The sequence below is a fragment of the Salvelinus namaycush genome, unplaced genomic scaffold, assembly GCF_016432855.1.
Source record: "Salvelinus namaycush isolate Seneca unplaced genomic scaffold, SaNama_1.0 Scaffold1760, whole genome shotgun sequence".
NCBI classification, from domain to species: domain Eukaryota; kingdom Metazoa; phylum Chordata; class Actinopteri; order Salmoniformes; family Salmonidae; genus Salvelinus; species Salvelinus namaycush.
In genome coordinates, this window is record NW_024058520.1 from 1 (window position 1) to 16,267 (window position 16,267).

At 49.3% G+C, this 16,267-nt stretch overlaps 6 non-coding genes across 6 annotated transcripts; all 6 read left to right on the forward strand.

The window, feature by feature from the left end:
• The first annotated feature begins 8,935 nt into the window (after window positions 1–8,935).
• trnay-gua lies at window positions 8,936–9,024 on the forward strand. Its single transcript is given in 2 exon segments — window positions 8,936–8,972; window positions 8,989–9,024. It is a non-coding gene; the product is annotated as a tRNA-Tyr (tRNA).
• Window positions 9,025–9,583: 559 nt separating this feature from the next.
• On the forward strand, window positions 9,584–9,672 carry trnay-gua. Its single transcript is given in 2 exon segments — window positions 9,584–9,620; window positions 9,637–9,672. It is a non-coding gene; the product is annotated as a tRNA-Tyr (tRNA).
• A 1,684-nt stretch (window positions 9,673–11,356) lies between these two features.
• trnay-gua lies at window positions 11,357–11,445 on the forward strand. Its single transcript is given in 2 exon segments — window positions 11,357–11,393; window positions 11,410–11,445. It is a non-coding gene; the product is annotated as a tRNA-Tyr (tRNA).
• A 2,372-nt stretch (window positions 11,446–13,817) lies between these two features.
• Window positions 13,818–13,906, forward strand: trnay-gua. The gene is given in 2 exon segments: window positions 13,818–13,854; window positions 13,871–13,906. It is a non-coding gene; the product is annotated as a tRNA-Tyr (tRNA).
• Window positions 13,907–14,464: 558 nt separating this feature from the next.
• Window positions 14,465–14,554, forward strand: trnay-gua. The gene is given in 2 exon segments: window positions 14,465–14,502; window positions 14,519–14,554. It is a non-coding gene; the product is annotated as a tRNA-Tyr (tRNA).
• A 1,206-nt stretch (window positions 14,555–15,760) lies between these two features.
• trnay-gua lies at window positions 15,761–15,850 on the forward strand. Its single transcript is given in 2 exon segments — window positions 15,761–15,798; window positions 15,815–15,850. It is a non-coding gene; the product is annotated as a tRNA-Tyr (tRNA).
• The last annotated feature ends 417 nt before the right edge of the window (window positions 15,851–16,267 follow it).

Genomic DNA, 16,267 nt, shown 5'->3' on the forward strand with positions numbered 1-16,267 from the left:
CCATTTCAAATCGTTACACATTCACTGTACAGCATGTGCTGATGACACAGAATATGAATAAAAAGCTCAACAGCCCTTCTCCCAGTTCAGTGCCTGTTGTTACATTGACTATTCATCTCTACCCCTACACCTGTCTTTCAGTCATTACTATGCAAGGCATACCTCGCAGTGTTTCGTATCCCACATAGGATAGACTGTGCACTCCCAGCACTTACACAGACGAGGGGTAGCACTATGCATCACTTTCCCAACTCTATTTCAGGCACAACTTATTGTTTACATTGGGATGGAAATGTAGCACATACCCCTGACAGACATGGTCAATTAGTCAGCCCTAGCAAGCAACTCCCGAATGCACTCTGTGAGACTGAGACAGAGTATCATATTGTAGCCTATGCCAGGTGCGTATATTATAGACGCAGAGATATTTAGCCAGAGACTAGGACAGTGTGTATGAGAGACAAACCAATAGACAGGGGCGAAGTGCAGCCACTATCACCTACATCGGACAAAGAAGGACATGAAACCAACAGTAGGGGGGAGCGACGGGAAGGTACATGCCGAAACACACCGGGTGACAGGATGGTTAGGATTACTATCATGCTCACCAGACACAGTGGTCCTAAACAACAGATATGTTATTTCTATAGTTTTACAATACTTTTGGAAATAGTTAGTTGATAATCGGGGACAGCCTGTCACTTCGCACACAGGGCCCTTGCCCGTAATGTGGCGTGTGTGAATTCTGGGGCAGGATGTTTGACTAGTATCCACTTGGTGGTAGTGTGGTGCAAGTAATGAATGTAATAACCCTCCCGTTGTCTCGGCGGGTCAGAGCGACCCCGGGCAGTTCCGAGTTGATTGCCCGTGTCTGTGTGTGGGTCGGAGTGACCCCGGCAGCGTTAGCAAGGTGTATGTTGTAACCCTCCTGCCCCTGTGTGGGCGGGGTCATAGTGACGTCAGAGGGGTCAGAGTGACCCCGGTGGCGTTAGCAAGGTGTATGTTGTAACCCTCCTGCCCCTGCCCCTGTGTGGGCGGGGTCATAGTGACGTCAGAGGGGTCAGAGTGACCCTCGGCAGCGTTACCTGTCACTTCCCCCGTGTCTGTGTGGGTCAGAGAGACCCCGGCAGGCCGGGGTCACAGTGACCCAACACCACCACCTGCTGGATACTAGTAAAAGGTCCTGCCCCAAAATTGACACTCTCAACATTCCGGGCAAGGGCCTGTGTCGAATACGGCCCTCTGTCATACGGGCCCTTGGGCCCCGTGTGAGTTTGGATATTGAATCTAAAAACGCCCCCCTACAAACTACTTTCCCTTGGTTGTGGAAATTGTGCCTTTCGGGTATGGCTGTTGTTACACAACCTTCCCCTTGCCTCGGCGGGTCAGAGTTACCCCCGGCCAGCGTTACGAGTCGATTCCCAGTGTCTGTGTGGGTTAGAGAGACTCTGGCAGCGTTAGCAAGGTGTATGTTGTAACCCTCCTACCCCTGTCTGGGCCGGGTCACAGTGACCCGGGCCCTGTTGTAGGCCCTGCGTTATGAGTTGTTCCCCTCTGTCCCGGGGGCTTGGGTCAGAGTGACCCCGGCAGCGTTAGCAAGGTGTATGTTGTAACCCTCCTACCCCTGTCTGGGCCGGGTCGGAGTGACCCGGGGCCTGTGTTAGGAGTTGTTCCCCTCTGTCTGGGCCGGGTCAGAGTGACCCCGGCAGGGACCAGTTGTCCCCAACAACTCAGTGCACGACCTCGGTGCTATCACACGGGGAGGCCAGCCGAGCGTCCCGGATGGGACCGAAGGGGCCGAAGGGCCCGAAGGAGCAGGCAGGGCCGACCACGCGCCTCGTCCATTCGCGTGCCTCGTCCCATTCACGTGGCCACCGTAAGCAGGGCGTAGAGAGGCTACTAATATTGTCAGGAAGAAGAAGAAGAAGAAGAAGAAGAAGAAGAAGAAGAAGACGAGGATGACGACGAGGAGGAATACGACCCCGCCGAGCGTGAGCCCTCCGCCTACGACTGTAAGCAGGGCGTAGAGAGCCTACTAATATTGTCAGGAAGAAGAAGAAGAAGAGAGAACAAGAAGAACAAGAACAAGAAGAACAAGAAGAAGAAGATGAGGACGATGATGAGGACGACGACGAGGACGACGACGACGACGAGGAATACGACCCCGCCGAGCGTGTTGCCTCCGCCTACGACGCCTCGCAGTCCCGGTTTCAGCGCGGCTCAGGTCCTGGAACAGATATCCTCCAGCGTCGACCAAGAAGACGAAGAAGACTACTGCGATTCCGAAGAGGAGGACGTTTCGGAAGATGAAGACGGTGAGGAATACAACCCCGAGCGCGACGCGGACGACTACGAAGACGACTCGGCCTCGCGGTCGTGCTCCTCTTCGGAGGAAGAGCCGGAGGGAGAGCGAGAGGGAGACGCGGCCGCTGCCCGAGAGCGAGACAGAGAGCGAGACAGAGAGCGAGCCAGAGAGCGAGAGCGAGACAGAGCCAGAGAGCCAGAGCCAGAAAGGGAGACGTTGCTGTCAAAAAACGGCAAAATCAAATGGTCCTCCGTGGCCTATCGCGGCCCGGACCGGCCCCGCGCCATCCGCCGGCCCTGCCCCGCCGTGACGCCGGGCCCCACGGCCTACGCCGCGTCGCGAGCGCTCGACATCGCGTCCGCCTTCCGTCTGTTTGTCACACCGGCGATAGAAAGGATCATCGTGGACATGACGAATCTGCAGGGGGTGAGAAAATACGGCGACGGCTGGCGACCCATGGACTCCACCGACCTGCGCGCCTACGTAGGGCTGCTGATCCTAGCCGGCGTCTACAGGTCCCGAGGCGAGGCCGCGGCCAGCCTGTGGGACGCCGAGAGCGGCAGGACCGTGTTCCGCGCCACCATGCCGCTCAAGGCGTTTCACAAGTACTCGAGGCTGCTGCGATTCGACGACCGCCAGTCGAGACCCGCGAGACTCGCCACCGACAGACTGGCGGCCGTGAGAGAGGTGTGGGACCTGTGGGAGGAGCGGCTGCAGGCCCTCTACAACCCGGGGCCCGAAGTGACGGTGGACGAACAACTGGTCCCGTTCAGAGGTACCGTCTATGCATCTGTGTACGTACGCGTAGCGTAGAGAGCACGGGCAGTCTATGTATCTGTGTTTGTACGTGTAGCGTAGAGAGCACGGGCAGTCTATGTATCTGTGTTTGTACGTGTAGCGTAGAGCACGGGCAGTCAATGTATCTGTCTATGTACGTGTAGCATAGAGAGCACGGGCAGTAGTAGCACGGGCAGTAGTAGCAATCGGCAAGAGTAGCAACGTGGAGCACGGGCAGTAGTAGCACGGGCAGTAGTAGCAATCGGCAGTAGTAGCAATCGGCAGTAGCACGGGCGGCGGAGGCGGCTGCGTGTAACGTAAACGCAGTGCGCCCCGATGGTGAGCCGGTAACGATGACGCTGGTATCTGTGTTTGTACGTGTAGCGTAGAGAGCACGGGCAGTCTATGTATCTGTGTATGACGCTGCTAATCTCCTCTCCCTCTCCTCTCCCTCCCCTCTCCCTCGCCTCAAGGACGCTGTCCTTTCCGACAGTACATTCCCAGCAAGCCGGCCAAATACGGCATCAAGTCGTGGGTGGCCTGCGACGCCAAGTCCAGCTACGCTTGGAAGATGCAAGTGTACACCGGCAAGGCGGCCGGCGGAGGCCCCGAGAAGAACCAGGGCGCGCGCGTCGTCCTCGATCTGACCGAGGGACTGCCGGGCGGTCACAACGTCACGTGTGACAATTTCTTCACCTCCTACGAACTCGGGCAGCGGCTCCTCGAGAGGAACCTCACCATGGTGGGCACGGTGCGAAAGAACAAGCCCGAGCTCCCTCCCGCGCTGCTCCAGTCCAAGGACAGACAGGTCTCGTCCTCCAGGTTCGCCTTCACGCCCACCGCCACTCTAGTGTCCTACCTGGCAAAGAGAAATAAGAACGTGCTGCTTCTGAGCACGCGGCACGCGGAGCCCGACGTTAGCGATCGCCGAGACCGGAAGCCGGCCCTCATCCTAGACTACAACTGCAACAAGGGCGGCGTGGACAACCTAGACAAGGTGGTCGGCACCTACAGCTGCAGACGGATGACCGCCCGCTGGCCCCTGGTCATCTTCCACAACATCCTCGACGTGTCCTCCTACAACGCCTTTGTCATATGGCGAGAGATCAACCCCGACTGGATGCCCGGGAAGCGGAACAAGAGGAGGGTGTTCCTGGAGCAGCTCGGAAAGGCGCTCGTGAAGCCCTTGATCCAAAGAAGGCAGCGTCTCCCCCGCACCGAAGCCGCCTCAGCACTTGTCAAAGTCATACGGGGCGAGCGTGTATCCGCCGAGGCTCGTCCGCAAGCCCTTGAGCGAGCCGTCGGCCCGGCCGCCGCCTCCGACCCAGCCCCGGCTGCCCGGCTGGAGGCGAGTAAGAGGAAGAGGTGTCAGCTCTGCCCACCCAAGAAGGACGCCAAGACACACACCGCGTGCTGCAGGTGTAAGAAATACATCTGCAAAGGCTGTTCACACCCATACTGTCACACTTGTGCCCACTGGGCCTTTAGCCAAGACGGGACAGGGTGACCCGGGGGGGACACTGTGTGCTAGGCATAATAGGAGGACAACGGGAGGGTTATCCCTCCCGTTGTCTCGGCGGGTCAGAGCGACCCCGGGCAGTTCCGAGTTGATTGCCCGTGTCTGTGTGTGGGTCGGAGTGACCCCGGCAGCGTTAGCAAGGTGTATGTTGTAACCCTCCTGCCCCTGTGTGGGCGGGGTCATAGTGACGTCAGAGGGGTCAGAGTGACCCCGGTGGCGTTAGCAAGGTGTATGTTGTAACCCTCCTGCCCCTGCCCCTGTGTGGGCGGGGTCATAGTGACGTCAGAGGGGTCAGAGTGACCCTCGGCAGCGTTACCTGTCACTTCCCCCGTGTCTGTGTGGGTCAGAGAGACCCCGGCAGGCCGGGGTCACAGTGACCCAACACCACCACCTGCTGGATACTAGTAAAAGGTCCTGCCCCAAAATTGACACTCTCAACATTCCGGGCAAGGGCCTGTGTCGAATACGGCCCTCTGTCATACGGGCCCTTGGGCCCCGTGTGAGTTTGGATATTGAATCTAAAAACGCCCCCCTACAAACTACTTTCCCTTGGTTGTGGAAATTGTGCCTTTCGGGTATGGCTGTTGTTACACAACCTTCCCCTTGCCTCGGCGGGTCAGAGTTACCCCCGGCCAGCGTTACGAGTCGATTCCCAGTGTCTGTGTGGGTTAGAGAGACTCTGGCAGCGTTAGCAAGGTGTATGTTGTAACCCTCCTACCCCTGTCTGGGCCGGGTCACAGTGACCCGGGCCCTGTTGTAGGCCCTGCGTTATGAGTTGTTCCCCTCTGTCCCGGGGGCTTGGGTCAGAGTGACCCCGGCAGCGTTAGCAAGGTGTATGTTGTAACCCTCCTACCCCTGTCTGGGCCGGGTCGGAGTGACCCGGGGCCTGTGTTAGGAGTTGTTCCCCTCTGTCTGGGCCGGGTCAGAGTGACCCCGGCAGGGACCAGTTGTCCCCAACAACTCAGTGCACGACCTCGGTGCTATCACACGGGGAGGCCAGCCGAGCGTCCCGGATGGGACCGAAGGGGCCGAAGGGCCCGAAGGAGCAGGCAGGGCCGACCACGCGCCTCGTCCATTCGCGTGCCTCGTCCCATTCACGTGGCCACCGTAAGCAGGGCGTAGAGAGGCTACTAATATTGTCAGGAAGAAGAAGAAGAAGAAGAAGAAGAAGAAGAAGAAGAAGAAGACGAGGATGACGACGAGGAGGAATACGACCCCGCCGAGCGTGAGCCCTCCGCCTACGACTGTAAGCAGGGCGTAGAGAGCCTACTAATATTGTCAGGAAGAAGAAGAAGAAGAGAGAACAAGAAGAACAAGAACAAGAAGAACAAGAAGAAGAAGATGAGGACGATGATGAGGACGACGACGAGGACGACGACGACGACGAGGAATACGACCCCGCCGAGCGTGTTGCCTCCGCCTACGACGCCTCGCAGTCCCGGTTTCAGCGCGGCTCAGGTCCTGGAACAGATATCCTCCAGCGTCGACCAAGAAGACGAAGAAGACTACTGCGATTCCGAAGAGGAGGACGTTTCGGAAGATGAAGACGGTGAGGAATACAACCCCGAGCGCGACGCGGACGACTACGAAGACGACTCGGCCTCGCGGTCGTGCTCCTCTTCGGAGGAAGAGCCGGAGGGAGAGCGAGAGGGAGACGCGGCCGCTGCCCGAGAGCGAGACAGAGAGCGAGACAGAGAGCGAGCCAGAGAGCGAGAGCGAGACAGAGCCAGAGAGCCAGAGCCAGAAAGGGAGACGTTGCTGTCAAAAAACGGCAAAATCAAATGGTCCTCCGTGGCCTATCGCGGCCCGGACCGGCCCCGCGCCATCCGCCGGCCCTGCCCCGCCGTGACGCCGGGCCCCACGGCCTACGCCGCGTCGCGAGCGCTCGACATCGCGTCCGCCTTCCGTCTGTTTGTCACACCGGCGATAGAAAGGATCATCGTGGACATGACGAATCTGCAGGGGGTGAGAAAATACGGCGACGGCTGGCGACCCATGGACTCCACCGACCTGCGCGCCTACGTAGGGCTGCTGATCCTAGCCGGCGTCTACAGGTCCCGAGGCGAGGCCGCGGCCAGCCTGTGGGACGCCGAGAGCGGCAGGACCGTGTTCCGCGCCACCATGCCGCTCAAGGCGTTTCACAAGTACTCGAGGCTGCTGCGATTCGACGACCGCCAGTCGAGACCCGCGAGACTCGCCACCGACAGACTGGCGGCCGTGAGAGAGGTGTGGGACCTGTGGGAGGAGCGGCTGCAGGCCCTCTACAACCCGGGGCCCGAAGTGACGGTGGACGAACAACTGGTCCCGTTCAGAGGTACCGTCTATGCATCTGTGTACGTACGCGTAGCGTAGAGAGCACGGGCAGTCTATGTATCTGTGTTTGTACGTGTAGCGTAGAGAGCACGGGCAGTCTATGTATCTGTGTTTGTACGTGTAGCGTAGAGCACGGGCAGTCAATGTATCTGTCTATGTACGTGTAGCATAGAGAGCACGGGCAGTAGTAGCACGGGCAGTAGTAGCAATCGGCAAGAGTAGCAACGTGGAGCACGGGCAGTAGTAGCACGGGCAGTAGTAGCAATCGGCAGTAGTAGCAATCGGCAGTAGCACGGGCGGCGGAGGCGGCTGCGTGTAACGTAAACGCAGTGCGCCCCGATGGTGAGCCGGTAACGATGACGCTGGTATCTGTGTTTGTACGTGTAGCGTAGAGAGCACGGGCAGTCTATGTATCTGTGTATGACGCTGCTAATCTCCTCTCCCTCTCCTCTCCCTCCCCTCTCCCTCGCCTCAAGGACGCTGTCCTTTCCGACAGTACATTCCCAGCAAGCCGGCCAAATACGGCATCAAGTCGTGGGTGGCCTGCGACGCCAAGTCCAGCTACGCTTGGAAGATGCAAGTGTACACCGGCAAGGCGGCCGGCGGAGGCCCCGAGAAGAACCAGGGCGCGCGCGTCGTCCTCGATCTGACCGAGGGACTGCCGGGCGGTCACAACGTCACGTGTGACAATTTCTTCACCTCCTACGAACTCGGGCAGCGGCTCCTCGAGAGGAACCTCACCATGGTGGGCACGGTGCGAAAGAACAAGCCCGAGCTCCCTCCCGCGCTGCTCCAGTCCAAGGACAGACAGGTCTCGTCCTCCAGGTTCGCCTTCACGCCCACCGCCACTCTAGTGTCCTACCTGGCAAAGAGAAATAAGAACGTGCTGCTTCTGAGCACGCGGCACGCGGAGCCCGACGTTAGCGATCGCCGAGACCGGAAGCCGGCCCTCATCCTAGACTACAACTGCAACAAGGGCGGCGTGGACAACCTAGACAAGGTGGTCGGCACCTACAGCTGCAGACGGATGACCGCCCGCTGGCCCCTGGTCATCTTCCACAACATCCTCGACGTGTCCTCCTACAACGCCTTTGTCATATGGCGAGAGATCAACCCCGACTGGATGCCCGGGAAGCGGAACAAGAGGAGGGTGTTCCTGGAGCAGCTCGGAAAGGCGCTCGTGAAGCCCTTGATCCAAAGAAGGCAGCGTCTCCCCCGCACCGAAGCCGCCTCAGCACTTGTCAAAGTCATACGGGGCGAGCGTGTATCCGCCGAGGCTCGTCCGCAAGCCCTTGAGCGAGCCGTCGGCCCGGCCGCCGCCTCCGACCCAGCCCCGGCTGCCCGGCTGGAGGCGAGTAAGAGGAAGAGGTGTCAGCTCTGCCCACCCAAGAAGGACGCCAAGACACACACCGCGTGCTGCAGGTGTAAGAAATACATCTGCAAAGGCTGTTCACACCCATACTGTCACACTTGTGCCCACTGGGCCTTTAGCCAAGACGGGACAGGGTGACCCGGGGGGGACACTGTGTGCTAGGCATAATAGGAGGACAACGGGAGGGTTAAAGAATAGTCTAGGCGTACGAATCCAATCAAACAGAATAATTAAAAACAATTCAAGTTTATCCAAAATTCTCCACATTCGATAGCTCAGTTGGTAGAGCAAAGGACCGTAGAACACTATATGCTGAAGTCCGGCTTGAGGAGGACCCTTTTCCTACCTCATAAATGCGCCTAAAAGATATACATTTGCCTGTTGTTCGCACAATCCCCAATAGAGAATATAACATGCATTTCCAGTTTCATAATTAAGAAAGAATCCAAGTTAACTCAAAAAAATAGTAAAGAAGAATTCCGAACACCTAGTTCCCTGAAGTAATTTTCCCCAAAATTGTTTACAGACAGATTATTTCCCATCATTCCCATGGCTGAATGGTCAACGTTGATCAACATCTGGTAGAAAAGATTTAACTCAATGCTACGGTTCAAACATGTACCTTTTGCTCCAATAATTTCATAGTGTGCCTTCGATAGCTCAGTTGGTAGAGCGGAGGACTGTAGAATGCTAAATGCTGAAATCCTTAGGTCGCTGGTTCAAATCCGGCTCGAAGGATTAGCCTTTTTCTGCCTCATCAATGCTCCCTCAAAAATATTTTTGCCGGTTGTTCGCACATCCCACTATAGAGAATAAAATGTGCATTTCCAGTTTCCTTAAAGAATAGTCTAGGTTTACGAATCCAATCATACAGAAGAATTAAAAACACTTCAAGTTTATCCAGAATTCTCCACATTCGATAGCTCAGTTGGTAGAGCAAAGGACCGTAGAACACTAAATGCTGATATCCGGCTTGAGGAGGACCCTTTTCCTACCTCATAAATGCGCCTAAAAGATATACATTTGCCTGTTGTTCGCACATTCCCCAATAGAGAATAAAACATGCATTTCCAGTTTCCTAATTAAGAAAGAATCCAAGTTAACTCACCAAATAGTAAAGAAGAATTCAGAACACCTAGTTCCCTGAAGTAATTTTACCCAAAATTGTTTACAGACAGATTATTTCCCATCATTCCCATGGCTGAATGGTCAACGCTGATCAACATCTGGTAAAAAAGATTTAACTCAATGCTACAGTTCAAACATGTACCTTTTGCTCCAATAATTTCATCGTGTCCTTTCGATAGCTCAGTTGGTAGAGTGGAGGACTGTAGAATGCTAAATTCTGAAATCCTTAGGTCGCTGGTTCAAATCCGGCTCGAAGGATTAACCTTTTTCTGCCTCATCAATGCGCCCTCAAAAATATTTTTGCCGGTTGTTCGCACATCCCCCTACAGAGAATAAAATGTGCATTTCCAGTTTCCTTAAAGAATAGTCTAGGTGTAAGAATCCAATCATACAGAAGAATTAAAAACACTTCAAGTTTATCAGCAATTCTCCACATTCAATAGCTCAGTTTGTAGAGCAAAGGACCGTAGAACACTAAATGCTGAAATCCTGCTTGAGGAGGACCCTTTTCCTACCTCATAAATGCGCCTAAAAGATATACATTTGCCTGTTGTTCGCACATTCCCCAATAGAGAATAAAACATGCATTTCCAGTTTCCTAATTAAGAAAGAATCCAAGTTAACTCACCAAATAGTAAAGAAGAATTCAGAACACCTAGTTCCCTGAAGTAATTTTCCCCAAAATTGTTTACAGACAGATTATTTCCCATCATTCCCATGGCTGAATGGTCAACGTTTATCAACATCTGGTAGAAAAAATTTAACTCAATGCTACGGTTCAAACATGTACCTTTTGCTCCAATGTTTTCCTCATGTCCCTTCGATAGCTCAGTTGGTAGAGTGGAGGACTGTAGAATGCTAAATGCTGAAATCCTATGGTCGCTAGTTCAAATCTGGCTTGAACGAAGACCCTTTTTCTGCCTCATCTATGCGTCCACAAAAATATTTTTGCCGTTTGTTCGCACATCCCCCTATAGAGAATAAAGTGTGCATTTCCAGTTTCCTTAAAGAATAGTCTAGGTGTACGAATCCAATCATACAGAAGAATTAAAAACAATTCAAGTTTATACACAATTCTCCACATTCGATAGCTCAGTTGGTAGAGCAAAGGACAGTAGAACACTAAATGATGAAATCCAGCTTGAGGAGGACCCTTTTCCTACCTCATAAATGCACCTGAAAGATATACATTTGCCTGTTGTTCGCACATTCCCCTATAGAGAATAAATCGTGCATTTCCAGTTTCCTAATTAAGAAAGAATCCAAGTTAACTCACAAAATATTAAAGAAGAATTCAGAACACCTAGTTCCCTGAAGTCATTTTTCCAAAAATTGTTTACAGACAGATTATTTCACTTATAATTCACTGTATCACAAATCCAGTGTGTCAGAAGTTTACATACACTAAGTTGGCTGTGCCTTTAAACAGCTTGGAAATATCCTGAAAATGATGTCATGGCTTTAGAAGCTTCTGATAGGCTAATTGACATCATTTGAGTCAATTGGAGGTGTACCTGTAGATTTATTTCATGGCCTACTTTCAAACTCAGTGCCTCTTTGCTTGATATCATGGGAAAATCAAAAGAATTCAGCCAAGACCTCAGAAATAAATTGTAGACCTCCACAAGTCTGGTTCATCCTTGGGAGCAATTTCCAAACGCCGGAAGGTACCACGTTCATCTGTACAAACAATAGTACGCAAGTATAAACACCATGGGACCACGCAGCCGTCATACAGCACAGGAAGGAGACGCGTTCTGTCTCCTAGAGATGAAATTACTTTGGTGCGAAAAGTGCAAATCAATCCCAGAACAACAGCAAAGGACCTTGTGAAGATGCTGGAGGAAACAGGTAAAAAAGTATCTATATCCACAGTCAAACGAGTCCTATATCAACATAACCTGAAAGGCTGCTCAGCAAGGAAGAAGCTACTTCTCCAACCCCTTCGATAGCTCAGTTGGTAGAGCGGAGGACTGTAGAATGCTGAATGCTGATATCCTTAGGTCGCTGGTTCAAATCCGGCTCGAAGGAGGAACATTTTTCTGCCTCATCAATGCGCCCCCAAAAATATTTTTGCCGGTTGTTCGCACATTCCCCTATAGAGAATAAAATGTGCATTTCCAGTTTCCTTAACTTCTTGCGACTACAGGGGGTGCTGTTCCGAATTAGCATTTTGTCGTCTCCAAATTAAACTGCCTAGTACTCAATTCTTGCTCGTACAATATGCATATTATTAATTCTATTGGATAGAAAACACTTTCTAGTTTCATACAAAGTTGGAATGATGTCTGTGGGTGACCCAGAACTCTTTCTACAGCGAAATCCATGACAGACAGTGAAAGGTCTGAGAGCGAAGCTCTGATTTCAGATCAGTTTTAAAAGTCTGTGTATATCCTATGGAACGACACGAACTGCACCCGCCTTCCCCTGGATGTCAGTAACCAATGAGAAGTGGAATGGGCCTTCTGCGTAGCTCTCAGAGGTTATAAAGGACCAAGGAGTGAGGGTAGCCCCCCTTTCGACGCTCGCCTTTACGCAGGAAGACACCTCTTGATGCCATTTTCAAAGGCTCGGTTATCAACGTAAAATGTATCCGTCTGTAATTTAATTCGATATAGGACTTAGAAACATCATAAGGTAGTTAATTTAAACCGTTTTATAGCAATTTATATCCGTTTAGTGCGATTTTGATGCATTTCTATGTGAAGCACCGGGCACATTTCGGGGTCCCGGTCGAACGTTAGCGGGCATTTAGACGGACAAAGGACATCTTTCGACCAAAAGAAGATTAAACCCAAGAAAGAATACATTGCCCAAGAATCTGATGGAAGAACAGCTCAAAGTAAGCAATATTTAATATGATAAATCGTTGTTCTGTCGAAATATTTTAAACGCATATTTCGCCATTTTGTTTGGTATAGCTTCACTTGGCGAACCCTGTATTGAAAAGTAAGGATAATTTTAAAAATGTAAGTCAGCGGTTGCATTAAGAACTAATTTGTCTTTCGATTCCTGTCAACTCTGTATTTTTTAGTCAAGTATATGATTAGCTTTCGATTAAACTAGATCACTCTGAAAGCTGACGTCCCTCATTTTGATGCTTGAGTTGTGACTATTTCCATTGTATAACCACGGTTTTGTATGGCTAAATATGCACCTTTTCGAACAAACTGTATATGTATGTTGTAAAATGATGTTACAGGAGTGTCATCGGAAGAATTCTGAGAAGGTTAGTGAAAAAATTAATATATTTTGGCGATGATAACGTTATAGCTCCCTTTGCCTTGAATTCATACTCTACTAACGTTTTCACATGTGGTATGCTAACTTATCGATTTATTGTGTTTTCGCTGAAAAACGCTTAGAAAATCTGAAATATGGTCTGAAATCACAAGAACTGTGTCTTTCCATTGCTATGCTTTGTCTATTTTTATGAAATGTTTTATGATGAGTAAATTGGTCATACACGTTGCTCTATCTAGTAATTCTAGTCGATTTGTGATGGTCGGTGCAATTGTAAACTGTGATTTCTACCTGAAATATGCACTTTTTTCTAACAACACCTATCCTATACCATAAATATGTTATCAGACTGTCATCTGATGAGTTTTTGTCTTGGTTTGTTGCTATCAATATCTTAGTTTAGCCGAATTGGTGATAGCTAGTGGTGGAGAGAGAAAATGGTGGACAAAGAAAGATGGTGTATTTTGCTAACGTGGTTAGCTAATAGATTTACATATTGTGTCTTCCCTGTAAAACATTTTAAAAAACAGAAATGATGGGTTTATTCACAAGATCTGTATCTTTCATCTGGTGTCTTGGACTTGTGATTTAATGATATTTAGATGCTACTATTTACTTGTGAAGCTATGCTAGCGATGCTAATCAGTGTGGGGGGGGTGGGGGGTGATCCCGGATACGGGGTTGATACTCGTGAAAGGTTAAAGAATAGTCTAGGCGTACGAATCCAATCAAACAGAATAATTAAAAACAATTCAAGTTTATCCAAAATTCACCACATTCGATAGCTCAGTTGGTAGAGCAAAGGACCGTAGAACACTAAATGCTGAAGTCCAGCTTGAGGTGGACCCTTTTCCTACCTCATAAATGCGCCTAAAAGATATACATTTGCCTGTTGTTCGCACATTCCCCAATAGAGAATATAACGTGCATTTCCAGTTTCCTAATTAAGAAAGAATCCAAGTTAACTCAAAAAAATAGTAAAGAAGAATTCCGAACACCTAGTTCCCTGAAGTAATTTTCCCCAAAATTGTTTACAGACAGATTATTTCCCATCATTCCCATGGCTGAATGGTCAACGTTGATCAACATCTGGTAGAAAAGATTTAACTCAATGCTACGGTTCAAACATGTACCTTTTGCTCCAATAATTTCATCGTGTGCCTTCGATAGCTCAGTTGGTAGAGCAGAGGACTGTAGAATGATAAATGCTGAAATCCTTAGGTCGCTGGTTCAAATCCTCCTCGAAGGATTAGCCTTTTTCTGCCTCATCAATGCGCCCTCAAAAATATTTTTGCCGGTTGTTCGCACATCCCACTATAGAGAATAAAATGTGCATTTCCAGTTTCCTTAAAGAATAGTCTAGGTGTACGAATCCAATCATACAGAAGAATTAAAAACAATTCAAGTTTATCCAAAATTCTCCACATTCGATAGCTCAGTTGGTAGAGCAAAGGACCGTAGAACACTAAATGCTGAAATCCAGCTTGAGGAGGACCCTTTTCCTACCTCATAAATGTGCCTAAAAGATATACATTTGCCTGTTGTTCGCACATTCCCTAATAGAGAATAAAACATGCATTTCCAGTTTCCTAATTAAGAAAGAATCCAAGTTAACTCACCAAATAGTAAAGAAGAATTCAGAACACCTAGTTCCCTGAAGTAATTTTCCCCAAAATTGTTTACAGACAGATTATTTCCCATCATTCCCATGGCTGAATGGTCAACGCTGATCAACATCTGGTAAAAAAGATTTAACTCAATGCTACGGTTCAAACATGTACCTTTTGCTCCAATAATTTAATCATGTCTTTTCGATAGCTCAGTTGGTAGAGAGGAGGACTGTAGAATGCTAAATGCTGAAATCCTTAGGTCGCTGGTTCAAATCCGGCTCGAAGGATTAACCTTTTTCTGCCTCATCAATGCGCCCTCAAAAATATTTTTGCCGGTTGTTCGCACATCCCCCTACAGAGAATAAAATGTGCATTTCCAGTTTCCTTAAAGAATAGTCTAGGTGTAAGAATCCAATCATACAGAAGAATTAAAAACACTTCAAGTTTATCAGCAATTCTCCACATTCAATAGCTCAGTTTGTAGAGCAAAGGACCGTAGAACACTAAATGCTGAAATCCTGCTTGAGGAGGACCCTTTTCCTACCTCATAAATGCGCCTAAAAGATATACATTTGCCTGTTGTTCGCACATTCCCCAATAGAGAATAAAACGTGCATTTCCAGGTTCCTAATTAAGAAATAATCCAAGTTAACTCACCAAATAGTAAAGAAGAATTCAGAACACCTGGTTCCCTGAAGTAATTTTCCCCAAAATTGTTTACAGACAGATTATTTCCCATCATTCCCATGGCTGAATGGTCAACGTTTATCAACATCTGGTAGAAAAAATTTAACTCAATGCTACGGTTCAAACATGTACCTTTTGCTCCAATGGTTTCCTCATGTCCCTTCGATAGCTCAGTTTGTAGAGTGGAGGACTGTAGAATGCTAAATGCTGAAATCCTTAGGACGCTGGTTCAAATCTGACTTGAACGAAGACCCTTTTTCTGCCTCATCAATGCGCCCACAAAAATATTTTTGCCGTTTGTTCGCACATCCCCCTATAGAGAATAAAATGTGCATTTCCAGTTTCCTTAAAGAATAGTCTAGGTGTACGAATCCAATCATACAGAAGAATTAAAAACAATTCAAGTTTATACACAATTCTCCACATTCGATAGCTCAGTTGGTAGAGCAAAGGACCGTAGAACACTAAATGCTGAAATCCAGCTTGAGGAGGACCCTTTTCCTACCTCATAAATGCGCCTAAAAGATATACATTTGCCTGTTGTTCGCACATTCCCTAATAGAGAATAAAACATGCATTTCCAGTTTCCTAATTAAGAAAGAATCCAAGTTAACTCACCAAATAGTAAAGAAGAATTCAGAACACCTAGTTCCCTGAAGTAATTTTCCCCAAAATTGTTTACAGACAGATTATTTCCCATCATTCCCATGGCTGAATGGTCAACGCTGATCAACATCTGGTAAAAAAGATTTAACTCAATGCTACGGTTCAAACATGTACCTTTTGCTCCAATAATTTAATCATGTCTTTTCGATAGCTCAGTTGGTAGAGAGGAGGACTGTAGAATGCTAAATGCTGAAATCCTTAGGTCGCTGGTTCAAATCCGGCTCGAAGGATTAACCTTTTTCTGCCTCATCAATGCGCCCTCAAAAATATTTTTGCCGGTTGTTCGCACATCCCCCTACAGAGAATAAAATGTGCATTTCCAGTTTCCTTAAAGAATAGTCTAGGTGTAAGAATCCAATCATACAGAAGAATTAAAAACACTTCAAGTTTATCAGCAATTCTCCACATTCAATAGCTCAGTTTGTAGAGCAAAGGACCGTAGAACACTAAATGCTGAAATCCTGCTTGAGGAGGACCCTTTTCCTACCTCATAAATGCGCCTAAAAGATATACATTTGCCTGTTGTTCGCACATTCCCCAATAGAGAATAAAACGTGCATTTCCAGGTTCCTAATTAAGAAAGAATCCAAGTTAACTCACCAAATAGTAAAGAAGAATTCAGAACACCTGGTTCCCTGAAGTAATTT